Below are 14972 nucleotides of genomic sequence, written 5' to 3'. Positions count from 1 at the left end.
AGACCATTCTCCATGGATCCCTTCATGCTCCTTTCTTCCTTAGATCAGGGATCTTTGGGTCATCTAGACCCTTGATCCTTGGTGGAGATTGGATCTCTACCATAAATCTCAATAGATAACCTAGATTATATAGATTGTACATCTTATGGTAATGAAATGTCTATATATGTGTGTGATGAAGGGAAGGGCCTCATTGAGGTGGAGACCCTTCTCTTGTGGCTGTTTTCTTCTCCTTTTCTTATTAGAAGTTTCTGATCATGAGTGTGTGACCCACCTTGTGGACTGACAATATCCAAACCGTCCATTGAGGAAGGACGTTTTTCACAGTCCATCCCTTGGACGTGTGGCCCCTAAAATTACCAAAATGAGGTGCATGCAATGATGATTTGGATTATGGGATGGTTTGGATGTTTGTGGGGCCCACTTGGGTGGACCACACCATGATTTTTTGAGGTTAAATCCCCATTTAAATAATGTTTACAATTTATTTTTATCAGACATATGTTGCTGTCCTGTAATGCCCTGAAAATTAGGGGTCGAGCATAGGCTCAACTCTCAAATTCCAACGCATCACTTATGCAACATAGATAATAATGAGTAAATGTTGTCCGTATTAGTGCCTTAAACATGAATGCGATTATACCAAAACAGTATATCATACTCTAGAGGTAATTAAAGTACACTAGCAGAAGACTGTGATATATATATAAACTGTAGAAAAGTAATAGCAAGCCCTCAGATTATGAATGTCACTAGGTTAAATAATTACAAGTTTAATTCAAAATATACAAAATCAAAATGTATAATATTCTCTATCCAAAACCCTGTAGCCCCGCCAGCGCAACTCCAGGTCTACATAGACCCGCCAGAGAGTTGCATATAGAAGAACTCCTTGTCATCGTAATAGTCTGGCTCTGCCTCATAAGCATCGCCGTTACCTGCAGCTAAGACAGAGTCTGGTTGGTGTTTAAAACACCGTCCCATAACGTGGGAGTGGGTGATCAACTCAGTGGAGTTATAAGGCAGAAGTTAACATGTTATCAATTCAATTAAGCAGTAATGATAAAGCAATATAATCAAGCATCCCTAAGTACTCTGGCTAATGCAAAAATGATATGTATTAATGATGTATGCCCTCACCTGCACTCCCTCTATGATCTTCCTCTTACGGTCGGGGCATGCACCCCTTCCTCTGTGCACTTCCTCGCCAAAGTACCGTACAATGCGATGCATGGTCGTGTTAGCCAAGTTCTTAATTAGACATATTCATACAGCAGGATTGGGAAGCTAAGACACTTCCCTTTACATCATACCCCAAACATTGATCCATCTAGAGTCGTCAATCCTAGTAGTCACATACGATAGATGGTTTCTAGGTCGCTACAGAGAGGCTCGTCACCGTCAGTGTAGGCCTGGTTTATACTCTAGTTTACTATGAAAAGACTTGTCACATCAATGTAGTTTCTAGTGTATGCTCGGGGTCACTACGGGATCGTCACCTGATCGTAGGCCGACAGCTCGAATACAATATCCCATACCACCGTTTTTAGCTCACGAGTTGGTTTGCTCACTAGATACTATAGGGAGGCTCGTCGCCCCAGCGTAGACCGATAGCTCGACCACGGTGTCCCATACCACCATGCCCGGCTCATGAGTCTTAACGGATCGAGGTACCAAGGTTAAACGAGGTTTCCACCAGTGAGTTTGGTACCTTAGATTCAAGCAGTAGTGTCCATACATGGTGAACATACATCGGGTCAATCGGGTTACTTAACAAGCTCGACTAGTGCGAGCGTACGTCGACTTAATCGACATGAAATGCATAAGCATTCTACGTCGCCAAACCACTGCCGTCAAACGACGTACGACTCAGATTCGTCGAACGTATCTGTCTTGGCTAAATCAATTTGGCTACCGATTGTAAACTGTTACCGATTGCCTGGGCTACATTGTAGGCCCAATCACACTTCAAACATTAACTTTCACGTGTAACAACCAAAGCCAGCATGTGACAACCAAATCTGAATATAAATCTTATCTGAGCATTTCAACATAACACATACTATACATGTTACAATACATAGGCAATTCATCCATCAATCACATAGTAGTAAGGTAGGTTACATAAAGAAACTGTAACCATGATAAGGGGATTGAGAATCCTATCTCAACATCCTCATTACATACATTTAAACCAGCATTTTCTCATCCAGGCATTTTATCAAACACTTAGTCTACACATATTATATACATATAATAAATCAGTTAAAACATATGTTATAGCAAATCCTCCTACATAGGAGTTTCCACATGCACAACGATCATGTATTAGTAATCAATAATCATAGCAAGCACAAATCATAATTCCATATTCATTCCAACATTTTAACAAACACTTAAAATGCATTCAAAATAGCCTAACCTACATATATGTGTAATATGCTGAAACATCCTAACTATGCATATGTAATAGCACTCAAGTCAGTCATAAATCATTGACTGACATTGAAAGCCTTGAAAATCATAACCTAAATGTTTATAGTCCACACCTTACGCCGGTAGACACATAACGAACTCAGTTCGTTCTCTAACTCGTCGTCTACGGCACAACTGCAACCTACAGTATGAAATAGATTAGTTATTTCATCCTTTACTCTATTTGAAACTCTAAAATAGGTTAGGGTTAGGATTTCTTACCGGAAAATGAAACCAGAATCACTGGTATAGTGATACGGTAGCGGTGATACGATACGTAGAGCGGCAGGGAAGAATCTCTGCAGCAAACCCTAGCTTTCCCTCACACTTTCTCTCTTTCATTCTCTTTCTTTTCTTCTCCTCTCACCTAGGGTTAGAAATTCGTATGTGAAGGGTGAGAGAGGGTTTAAGGCCCTTATATAGGCCCAGAACTGATGGGAATGGCCCCAGGGCCATGGTATACTTAGGTTATAGCCAAAAGTTGGCTGTTTTGGTCCAACGGAGCTGTTATGGAGGCTCCTTTTTCACATGCAGTCGGACTTAAGCTTCCTGACGTTGGATCTAGGTTATGCTAAGATCTCAGCCCGATCGGATTAGTGGATCAACCGCGGGGGACCAGTTTCAGTTCAACGGTCACCGGTACTGGATCAGGGTCACAAGTACACTGACCTATGTTGGAAATTTTCCCTGATCCGAGGGTGTAATTGGGTTAGATTTCGACGGTCTGAATCCTTATATTCGGCCTGCAAGCGAATGACTCAATTCACTTAAGTTTCAGTTCATTTCCTAAAGATATTCGCGTTTCTCACACGCCGCTCTGGGCTCAAGTTGTGCATTTCTGGGTACTATTAGGACTTGATTTCCGAGGTGGTTGTCAAGTCCAGTAATGCGGTCATAACTGTATAGTTTCGCGGTAATCGGACTTTCGACGTGCGGTCCAGGTCTGAAACGGAGTTTCATGATGCTCCTGAGAGCAACTGGGTTTTGAGATGGATCCTAAGTTTTTAGGTAATATAGCATTGGTGGTTTTACTCATTTTGGGTCTTGCAGATCATTTTTAAGTAATTAGTGCTAATTCCATAGATAATCTAGTTTAACACTTAGATAATTCTTGACTAATTTCTAAAGGATTTAGTCCTAAGTGATTTCTGCCTAAGGTGGTACTCGGGTCTTTGTAAGAATTTTTTCGAGACGTTAAAATCTACTCCCCTTAAAAAAAATTTCATCCTCGAAATTAGTACCTTTTCGTATTCCTCGAGAATCTAAGGGTAATTCTTGCGGACCTCAGCTTCTGTTTCCCAAGTAGCCTCCTTCTCAGTGTAGTGTGTCCATAGAACTTTCACAAGTGGAATCACCTTACTATGCAACACTTGCTCCTTCCTATCCAGAATACGCATCGATCGCAGTACATAAGTAACATCTTCACTCAACTGTACTTGCTCCCATTTGATAATGTGGGAAGGGTTAGGAACGTATTTCTTCAACATCGATACATGAAATACGTTATTCACGCCTACGAGTGGTGTGGGCAAAGCCAGGCAGTTCGCTACCACTCCACTCGGTCCAGTATTTGGAATGGGCCAATAAATCTTGGAGTGAGCTTCCCTTTCTTGCCAAACCGAAGAACTTCCTTCATTGGGAAAACTTTTAGGAATACGTGGTCCCCGACCTCGAACTCTAGCTGTTACTGCCTTGTATCAGCGTAACTCTTTTGTCTACTTTGTGCTGCCAGAAGCCAACGCCTGATAATGTCGATCTTCTTTGAGGTCGCCTGTACTAACTCTGGGCCTATCAAGCTCTTCTCGTCAACCTCTGCCCAGCAATGCGGTGTTCGATAGGGATGCCCATACAAGGCCTCATAGGAAGCCATGCCAATACTGGCCTAAAAGCTGTTGTTATACGTGAACTTTGCATAAGAAAGATAATCGTCCCAACTGTCCTTGAAATCCAGCACACAAGCTTGCAACATATCTTCCAACATCTGATTTACCCGTTCCATCTGCCCATCAGTTTGTGGGTGGAACATGGTAATGAACTTCAATTTCACACCCATTGCTTACTGGATACGAGTCCAGAAGATAGATGTGAATTGTGTGTTTTGGTCTGACACAATTTCCAAAGGAACTCCATGTAGACGCACAATCTCCTTGATGTACAACCTGACCAACTCGTCTGCGGAGTTCGAAACTCTGATAGGGAGAAAATGGGCCGATTTTGTCAATTGGTTCACGATCACCCAAATGAAGTCATGTCCATTCCTTGTCTTCAGCAGCCCTGATATGAAATTCATAGAGATGAAGTCTCATTTCCATTCAGCTATGGGCATGGGCTGAAGCAGTCCAGGAGGTCAGCGATGCTCTGCCTTGACCTGCTAACACGTGAGACAACGTGATACATACTCTGCTATGTGGGCCTTCATGTTGTCCCACCAGTTCGATCGCTTCATGTTGCAGTACATCTTCATACTACCAGGATGCATTGTCATCTTCGAATTGTGAGCAGCCTCGAGAACTTCCTTAAATCATCAAGGTTTGGGACGCATAGGTGGTCAAGATAACGTAAACCCCCATCCGTACCAAATCTCCATTCCGAGTCTACATCGTCACTAAGATGCTCTCTCATCTTCACCAACAGCTCGTCGTCTTTCTGAGCCACGATGATCCTATCATCAATAAGTGGTTGTACCCGAATATGTGAGATCCTCTCAAACGACTCCTCTACCGTAAGTTTCTGCTTAAAGTCTTGCACAAACTCTACCATATCCCACTTTGCTATCATCAGCGGAGCCACAAATGTTATCGCCTTCTTGCGGCTCAACGTGTTTGCCACAAGGTTGGCCTTGTCAAGATGGTAGGAGACCTCAAACTTGAAGTCCTTCAAGGTTTCCATCCACTACCGCTGTCTCATATTCAAGTCCCTCTGCGTGAATATGTACCTGAGGCTCTTGTGGTCGAAAAAGAGCTCAAACTCCTCTTCATAGAGGTGATGTCTCCAGAGCTTCAATGCAAAGATGATGACTGCTAACTTCAGGTCGTGCGTGGGGTAATTTTTCTCGTGTTTCCTCAACTGCCGCGATGCATAGGTAATAACCCTGTCTTTCTGCATAAGGACACAACCCAAACTAACATGAGACGCATTAGTATATATCATATACTTAACCCCTTGCTCTGAAAATACTAGCACAGGGGCGGATGTCAACTTGTCTTTCAGTTCCTAAAAAGCTGCTTCGGCCTTCTCAGTCCAGGCAAACTTGAGATCTTTCCGAGTCAACTAAGACAACGGTCTATCTATCTTGGAAAAATCCCGAATGAAACGTCGATAGTAACCTACCAGGCCAAGGAAACTCCTCACCTCGGTAACCGAACCGGGCTGCTCCCAGTCCTGAACTGCGGCTACTTTAGCAAGGTCTACAGCTATCCCTTCCTTGAACACCACATGTTCCAGAAACTTGACTTTTTCTTTCCAGAAGTCACACTTCTTGTACTATGCGAACAACTGATTTTCCTTGAGAGTATTAAATACTGCTCGCAGGTGCTCCTCGTGATCTTCCCGACTTTTTGAGTATATCAGGATGTCATCAATAAACATGATGACGAATTGAAAAAGAAACGACCGAAATACCCTGTTCATCAAGTCCATGGACATGGCCGGTGCGTTCGTAAGGCCGAACGACGTAACGAGAAACCATAGTGCCCAAAACTGGTCCTGAAAGCTATCTTCTGCATGTCCTCATATCTGACGCGCAACTGATGATACCCTGACTGCAAATCGATCTTCGAAAAATACTGTGCCCCTTTCAACCGAACGAACAGATCATCTATCCTGGGCAGAGGATACTTGTTCTTCACCGTCGCTTAGTCCAACCTGCGATAATCAATACACAATCGCAGAGATCCATCCTTCTTCTTCACAAACAACACAGGTACTCCCCATGGGGACACGCTAGGTCGTATGAAGCCTGCATCTAAAAGATCATCGATTTGTTTCCCCAGTTCCTCCATCTCACGTGGAGGCATCCGATAGGTCGGTAGTGAAATGGGCGTCGCACCTGGCACAAGATCAATCGTAAAATTGATTTCGCACTGAGGAGGCAATCCAGGTATCTTCCTGAACACGTCCTCAAAATCCTGAACTACTGACGTGTTCCCAAGTATTAGACCATTGTCCTTCTTCAGTAAGGAAGCGTAACAAAGAACTCGAAAAGGGCAACTGACTTGCATGGGAAAAGTAAAAGTCGTGCCGTCAAGCTTGAAGGCTGTCACTAGTCGGGTCTTACAGTCAATCTCGACCCTCATTTCAGTAAGTCAATCCATACCAAGGATGACGTCGAAATGGTATATCGTGGTGACGATCAGGTCAATGCATATCGTCTTGCTCCCTAGATCTACCAAGCAACCCTCACACATCTTAGTGGCATCTGTAAAAGTTCCTGGTGCTGTGATAACTCTCACCCTAACCATCGCGGTCGTATTCAACCCTAGGCGCTTGACTGCAGAACATGATATCACCGAAATAATGGAACCAGTGTCCACCAGTAGAAATACAGGGGTACCTTAGATGTGGGCAGTGATCTCGAAAGCTAAAAGCACCGAAGCTGCTGAATTAGACGCTTTAGCTGTAAGCGCATGTATTCGCACCTGCTGAGAACGGTTGGGCTGCGGTACCATAGGTCGCTGAGGTGGCCTGAATCGGAGTGCAGGCGGCCGAAAGGATGGATGTGCTAGTGCGGACTGTAGAGGTGGAGCTGCAATCGTCTGAGGAAGCAGGCGGTTGATCCTCTGAGGCGGCGAGAAGTCGTTGTCCCTCATCTTGGTGAAGCAATAAGTATCAGCATGGCCCGCACACTTACAGTATGTGCACCACAAGTCTGGTCGCCTCATAGGGGCTGATGGAGCCCGATCCTGGAAGACGAGTCTGTGCGGGGCCTCTTGCCGAGGAACGATTGACTCGGTAGGTCTGGTCGAGGCCTCTAACCCATGGGTACATGCCATCCTGCTCCGCTCGTAAAGACATGTTCACTAGCTTAGCATAAGTGGGTATGCGATCACAATACATTTTCGAGTGAATCTCAGGTCGCAGACCCTCAGAGAAGTGCCGCATCCTCATTGGCTGATTGGCGAGAATCAAAGAAGCATACCTAGCCAGTTTGGTGAACCTGTTCTCGTACTCTGCCACTGTCATGCCTCCCTGTCGGAGGTGAAGGAACTCACTCTCCTTCTCATGGCGATACGTGAGGGGGAAATATTTCTTGTGGAAGCGCATCTCGAAGGCCTCCCATGTCCACACGTATCCGACAGCAATAGTACAGAGAACGATGTCTCACCATAAGCTAGCCTCCTTCTTAAACATGAAGGTGACTAGCTTAACCTGCTCTGCCTCAGTACAGTGCAGCGGCTTCAGCATTTTAGAGATGTGGTCAAGCCAATACTCGGCCTCCTCCAGTCGGTGAGTACCCGCAAAGGTGGGAGGCTGCAAGAACTGGAATATCTCAAAAAGGCAGCTAGCACTCGTATCACCGCAAGCTACACATGAGGTGCAGGCGGAACCACACCCATGCTTTGGGCAAAGACCCCTACGATGGTGGCCAAAAACTGTTGTTGCTGTTGCTGTTGCTGCTGCTGCTGCTGCATCAGTAGTATCATCTGTTCCAACCTATTAGTATGAAGAGCAGACTGAGGCACATAAGGCGTCAAGGTAGACGCACGGTTCTGCTTAGGAACTGATGGTGTAACAAGTATAGGCCCATTAGTAGGGCCATTGGTAGGCTAAGAATCCGGCATGGTATCGTGAGTCGGGCCCGAAATGGGGTCCGTATGGCTATCGCTCAGGGGAGGTGCCCCGTCAATCTAATCGCCAGACGCGTCATACTCTGTGTGGCCTTAGGTGGCATTCCCTATATACAACATAGGGTGCAACCCAGGTCAGATTCAACATACTCACAAACTCAACTACACAACATTCACACACAGCTTAAGGAAACTTTATGCATTTCATTTATCAAAATTGTCACAATACATGAGATACAGCGTTACATGAATCATGACAGAAGATGCATGTGAGCTAATACAACCAAGGCTTCAAACACTAAAACATACTACCAAACTACCACACTACTAAGCATATCGAGACTACACATAGAAACAAGCAAACAAAGCAGACTACATGCACGACTAGTCATCAGAATCAGGCAATGGTGGAGGTGCACCCTTGTCCTGTACACAGCACAGGATAGCCCTCAAGGTGTGAGACACCTTCTTGAATTTCCATTTCATGAAGGCCTTGTTCTCTTCAAGCTTGGCTCAGGTCTCTCCAAGTTCGGCCCGGACCTAGTCGACCTCCTGTTGCAGGGTGGCTTGACCCTCCTCGATTCGAGCCCAGTGGGCTTTTGATGTAGCCCGATCACTATCACACTCGTGTGTAGTAGGAGGAGAGGCCACATCAGGGCCTTGGGCCTCCACTTCTTCCTCTTCTTGCCCTGCCTCCTCGCCACTGGTGTCATCTCCATCGCCATCCTCACCACTTCCTTCTTCTTCCTCGCCACTTTGTTCCTCACCCTCTCTCTCCTCGATCACATCACTTTCCTCCTCGGTATCATCACTCTACTCCCCAAGGCGGCCTCGGTGTTGCCTTTCGCCAATCCTCATATTGTCAAGCATGCTTGCATTGATAATATGGATTGGGGCGACGTCATCCATATGGAGTCGGAAGCTGTAGTGGTAGGCGATCTTGCAAATCAGTCGATCGAATGGCAGCACGGTGCTTTCCCTATTGGACCTTGCCGCTTTGATTATCTGCGTCAGGACAAGAGTGGGTAGACATACTTTGTCTCCTTTTCCAACTCGAAATAAGAAGTCCATCATGAACCTCGTGCACTCAGTGCGGTTACTTGATCGGGGATACACGTTATATGCGCATATGTTGTGGAGCAGACGGAAGTCATTTGACATCTTGGTTGAAGCAAGGCCAGTCCCTCGCCTCCAATGCTCGAGTTGGCCACAGAGGAATTGCTTGCAGAGTCTCTTCTCCCGCTTACTAGTGCAATTCTTCTCGCTAGCATGCACCAATCCCTTCTCAACACCCCTGACACGAGCAATGTCATCCACACCAATCGTAATCTCCTGCCTACCCAGAGGAATGGCATGCATGAGGGGCTTATATATTGGACTCTGAATGAGGGCATAAAAAGTGCGCACAGTTTTTACACGCGCAGGAGCTTTTCCCTCGAATATGGGACCCCACCCATTTTTCGCAAGAAAGTCGATGACTGGGTATGTCCTAAACATCTTCTCATCAACGTGTGCTTCAAACATGACCCTACGGTTACGAAACTTACCGAGACCAATGTTCGGTAGTAGGGATCTCTCCAACGGAATCCAAGGATCAAGGTCCCGCTTGGACCTCCGTTCTTTCTCGGCACTGGCACTTGCTTCGGCATCCGCCCTCCTCGTAGGACGACGTGGTCAGCTTGGCCCGGCCTCATCCGGGGCCTCTCTTTTCCTTGTCATGAGAGACAAGAGCATAGAGATGGAGAAGATGGCAGTGACCACTTCAAAGAAAGCCATTGAGAATAGGATGGGTTCGTGGCTCTTGGAGCTTTGAGACACACAAGTGGGTTTGTGTACTCAAATAGGAAGAAAAGAGGGAGATGGTGTGAAAAATGAAGAAAAAGGTGGTGTTTGGAAGATATGGAAGAAGATTTGAAAGGGATTGAATAAGTTAATGGGGTTTGAGCCACTTGGAAAGGGGAGAAAGAAAGGGAGTGATGATGAAGGAAGAAGATTAGAAGCTTAAAGATGGGTTTGGTGCAATGGGTTAGAGAGGAAGAAAGATTTGAGGGGTTTGGGAGAGAATATGGAGTGGAAGGGGGTTGGGATTTTGCAAAAATACCTTAAAATGGGTTTTTAGAGAGGGGAGAGGGGTCCCACACGTGTGTGGAGGACCCCACAGTCGGTCAGTTGGCGGGGCCCCGTCAGGCGGGCGGAGGCTCCGCCTGAGCGCTGTCTGGCTGGGCGAGGCCCCGCTGATCTAGCGGAGACTCCGCTCGGGCGCTGTCTGCACGGTGGCTCTGCACGGGGGTGGTGTCCACCCCCCTGGGATGCCGAAACTGTGTAGGACCCACCTTAAATCCCATCATAAGTTGCAGTATGGCCCCCCTGCATTCGTCCAGTGCACGTTCGCACTCTAACTTATGAGTATTCATGCTTTTGGCATGTTTTACGCATGAGATTGACTGAATTGACATCCATACTCATTAATTGACAGACTAGAGAGAGATTAGGATCATTTTACACGATCAAAGGTGCCTACAGGGTGAACTACGATGGTCAGTTTCAGTCAAATCCAACGACCGACGAAACTGGAAATCCTATAACCATTTCTACATTTTATCACACCCTCCTAAGTCAAAGTACGTCAGTGGGTGTCGTGTAACCATAACTCAGGTCCAGTTTAATCCAAATCACACTCTGATACCAACGTGTAACTCCCTGAAAATTGGGGGTCGAGCATAGGCTCAACTCCTGAGTTCCAATGCATCACTTATGCAACATAGATAATAATGATTAAATGTTGTTCATATTAGTGCCTTAAACATGATTGAGATTATACCAAAATAGCATATCATACTTCAAAGGTAATTAAAGTACGTTAGCGGAAGACTGTGATATGTATATAAACTGTACAAAAGTAATAGCAAGCCCTCAGAGTATGAATGTCACTAGGTTAAATAATTACAAGTTTAATTCAAAATATACAAAATCAGAATGTGTAATGTTCTCTATCCAAAACCCTATAGCCCCGCCAGCGCAACTCCAGGTCTACATAGACCCACTAGAGAGTTGCATATAGGAGAACTCCTCATCATCGTAATAGTCCGGCTCTGCCTCGTAAGCATTGCCATCACCTGCACTAAGATAGAGTCTAGTTGGTGTTTAAAACACTATCCCAGAATGTGGGAGTGAGTGATCAACTCAGTGGAGCTATAAGGCAGAGGTTAACAAGTTATCAATTCAACCAAGCAATAATGATAAAGCAATATAATCAAGCATCCCTACGTACTCTGGTTAATGTAAAAATGATATGTATTAATGATGCATGCCCTCTCCTGCACTCCCTCCGCGATCTTCCTCTTACGGTCGTGGCATGCACCCCTTCCTCTGTGCACTTCCTTGCCAAAGCACCGTGCAATGCGATGCATGGTTGTGTTAGCCAAGTTCTTAATTAGACATATTCATACAGCAAGATTGGGAAGCTAAGGCACCTCCCTTTACATCATAACCTAAACATTGATCCATTTAGGGTCGTCAATCCTAGTAGTCACATACGATAGATGGTTTCCAAGTCACTACAGAGAGGCTCATCACCGTCAGCGTAGGCCTGGTTTATACTCTAGTTTACTACGAAAAGGCTTGTCACCTCAATGCAGTTTCTAGTGTATGCTCGAGGTTACTACGGGCTCGTCACCTGATCGTAGGCCGACAACTTGAATACAATGTCTCATACCACCGTATTCAGCTCGCAAGCTGGTTTGCTCACTGGACACTACAGGGAGGCTCTTCGCCCCAGCGTAAGACGACAGCTCGACCATGGTGTCCCATACCACCATGCCCGGCTCATGAGTCTTAACAGATCAAGGTGCCAAGGTTAAACGCGGTTTTCACCAGTGAGTTTGGTACCTTAGATTCAAGCAGTAGTGTCCATACATGATGAACATACATCGGGTCAATCGGGTTACTTGACAAGCTCGACTAGTACGAGCGTACATTGACTTAATCGACATGAAATGCATAAGCATTTCGCGTGGCCTAACCACTGCCGTCAAATGACGTATGACTCGGATTCGTCGAACGTATTCGTTGTGGCTAAATCAATTTGGCCACCGATCGTAAACCGTTACCAATTATTTGGGCTACATTGTAGCCCCAATCACACTTCAAACATTAACATTCACGTGTAACAACCAAAGCCAACATATGACAACCAAATCTGAATATAAATCTTATCTGAGCATTTCAACATAACACATACTATACATGTTACAATACATAGGCAATTCATCCATCAATCACATAGTAGTAAGGTGGGTTACATAAAGAAACTGTAACCATAGATAAGGGGATTGAGAATCCTATCTTAACATCCTCATTACATACATTTAAACCAGGATTTTCTCATTCAGGCATTTTATCAAACACTTAGTCTACACATATACATACATGTAATAAATTTAAAACACATGTTATAGCAAATCCTCCTACATAGGAGTTTCCACACGCACAATGATCATGTATTAGCAATCAATAATCATAGCAAGCACAAATCATAATTCCATATTCATTCCAACATTTTAACAAATACTTAGAATGCATTCGAAATAGCCTAACCTACATATATGTGTAATATGCTGAAAAATCCTAACTACGCATATGTGATAGCACTCAAGTCAGTCATAAATCATTGATTGACATTGAAAGCCTTGAAAACCATAACCTAAATGTTTATAGTCCGCACCTTATGCCGGTAGACACGTAATGAACTTAGTTCGTTCTCTAACTCGTCGTCTACGACATAACTGCAACCTACAGTATGAAATAGATTGCCTATTTCGTCATTTACTCTATTTAAAAGCCTAAAATAGGTTAGGGTTATGATTTTTTATCCAAAAATGGAACCAGAATCGCTGGTATAGTGATACGATAGCGGTGATACGATACGTAAAGCGGCGGGAAAGAATTTCTATAGCAAACCCTAGCTTTCCCTCACACTTTCTCTCTCTTTCCTTCTCTTTCTTTTCTTCTCTTCTCTCACCTAGGGTTAGAAATTCGTATGTGAAGGGTGAGAGAGGGTTTAAGGCCCTTATATAGGCCCATAACTGATGGGAATGGCCCCAGGGCCATGGTATACTTGGGTTATAGCCAAAAGTTGGCTGTTTTGGTCCAACGGAGTTGTTATGGAGGCCCCTTTTTCACATGCAGTCGGACTTAAGCTTCCTGACGTTGGATCTAGGTCAGGCTAAGATCTCAGCCAGATCGGATCAGTGGATCAACCGCGGGGGACTAGTTTCAGTTCAATGGCCACCGATACTTGATCAGGGTCACAAGTACACTGACCTGTGTTGGAAATTTTCCCTGATCCAAGGGTGTAATTGGGTCAGATTTTGATGGTCTGAATCCTTAGATTTGGCCTACAAACGAACGGCTCAATTCACTTAAGTCTCAGTTCATTTCCTAAAGATATTTACGTTTCTCACACACTTCGCTCCGGGCTCAAGTTGTGCATTTCTGGATACTATTAGGACTTGATTTCTGAGGTGGTTGTCAAGTCCAGTACTACGGTCATAACTGTATAGTTTCATGGTAATCGGACTTTCGACATGCGGTCTAGGTCAGAAACGAAGTTTCATGATGCTCCCGAGAGTAACTGGGTTTTGAGATGGATCCTAAGTTTTTAGGTAATATAGCGTTAGTAGTTTTACTCATTTTAGGTCTTGCAGATCATATTTAAAGTGATTAGTGTTAATTTCACAGATAATCTAGTTTAACACTTAGCTAATCCTCGACTAATTTCTAAAGGATTTGGTCCTAAATGATTTCTGCCTAAGGTGGTACTCGGGTCTTTGTACGGATTTTTTCGAGACATTACATGTTCAGACTGTCTGGATAGATTTTAGGCCATTTTGGGGGCTGATTTTTGGTCATTTGGTGGGGATGTTGATACCATCCAATATGTGATTCTTAAAGGTGTATGTCCCACCTATAAGCCTACCAAATTTCATCCCCAACTGACCCCATTTGAGCCTCCAAAAGAGTGGGCCAACATGGGTGTTCAACCAGATTTTTGCCGTAATTTTCAGCAATATAGGCTGTTGTAGCCCATAATTTAAAAATATTTTCTCTGGTAGTGGGTTACCTTTCTGAGTCCCACTTTGTTCTAGGCTTGATAAGGGACCTTAGTCCCCAATTTCAGAATTTTTGGAGACCCTGGACCTGCTCCATTGGGGAGCCCAAATTGGTACAGCAACATGAACATTGCTGGAATTTTTCTACATTACTGTATTTTTTGTGTTTGTGGAGATAATTGGGCCCAGCCCACTTGGGCTTTTGTGTATATCTGTGGGGCCCACCTTGTGATGATCCAGAGGCCACAAGGGGCCATTTTTGTAGGGCCAACCAACTAGACCAGCCATCCATGATGGACGTCCACCATGGGCTGGCTGTCCTTGGCCAGGCCCACCATGATGTATGTCTTTCATTCCCGTCGTCCCTCCATATTTGTGGGGCCCATGTGGGTTGGGTTCACCCTAGGTGGACGTCCCATGTGGGGCCCACTTGGGACATGGGAGCCCACCTTGTTGCATGTGTATGGGGCCCAAACCGTCTACACCTTGGATCGCCCGAGCCTGGGACGCCCCTGCCCTTTTGGGGCTGCTGCTGGGCCTGCAGTCCAGCAGCAGGCCCACCTTTCTGAGTGTTAAATCCCTATCTCCAAATTGGTGAGGC

Source organism: Magnolia sinica, chromosome 5, assembly GCF_029962835.1.
Source record: "Magnolia sinica isolate HGM2019 chromosome 5, MsV1, whole genome shotgun sequence".
Classification (NCBI taxonomy): domain Eukaryota; kingdom Viridiplantae; phylum Streptophyta; class Magnoliopsida; order Magnoliales; family Magnoliaceae; genus Magnolia; species Magnolia sinica.
Note: the sequence above shows the minus strand (reverse complement) of the source record.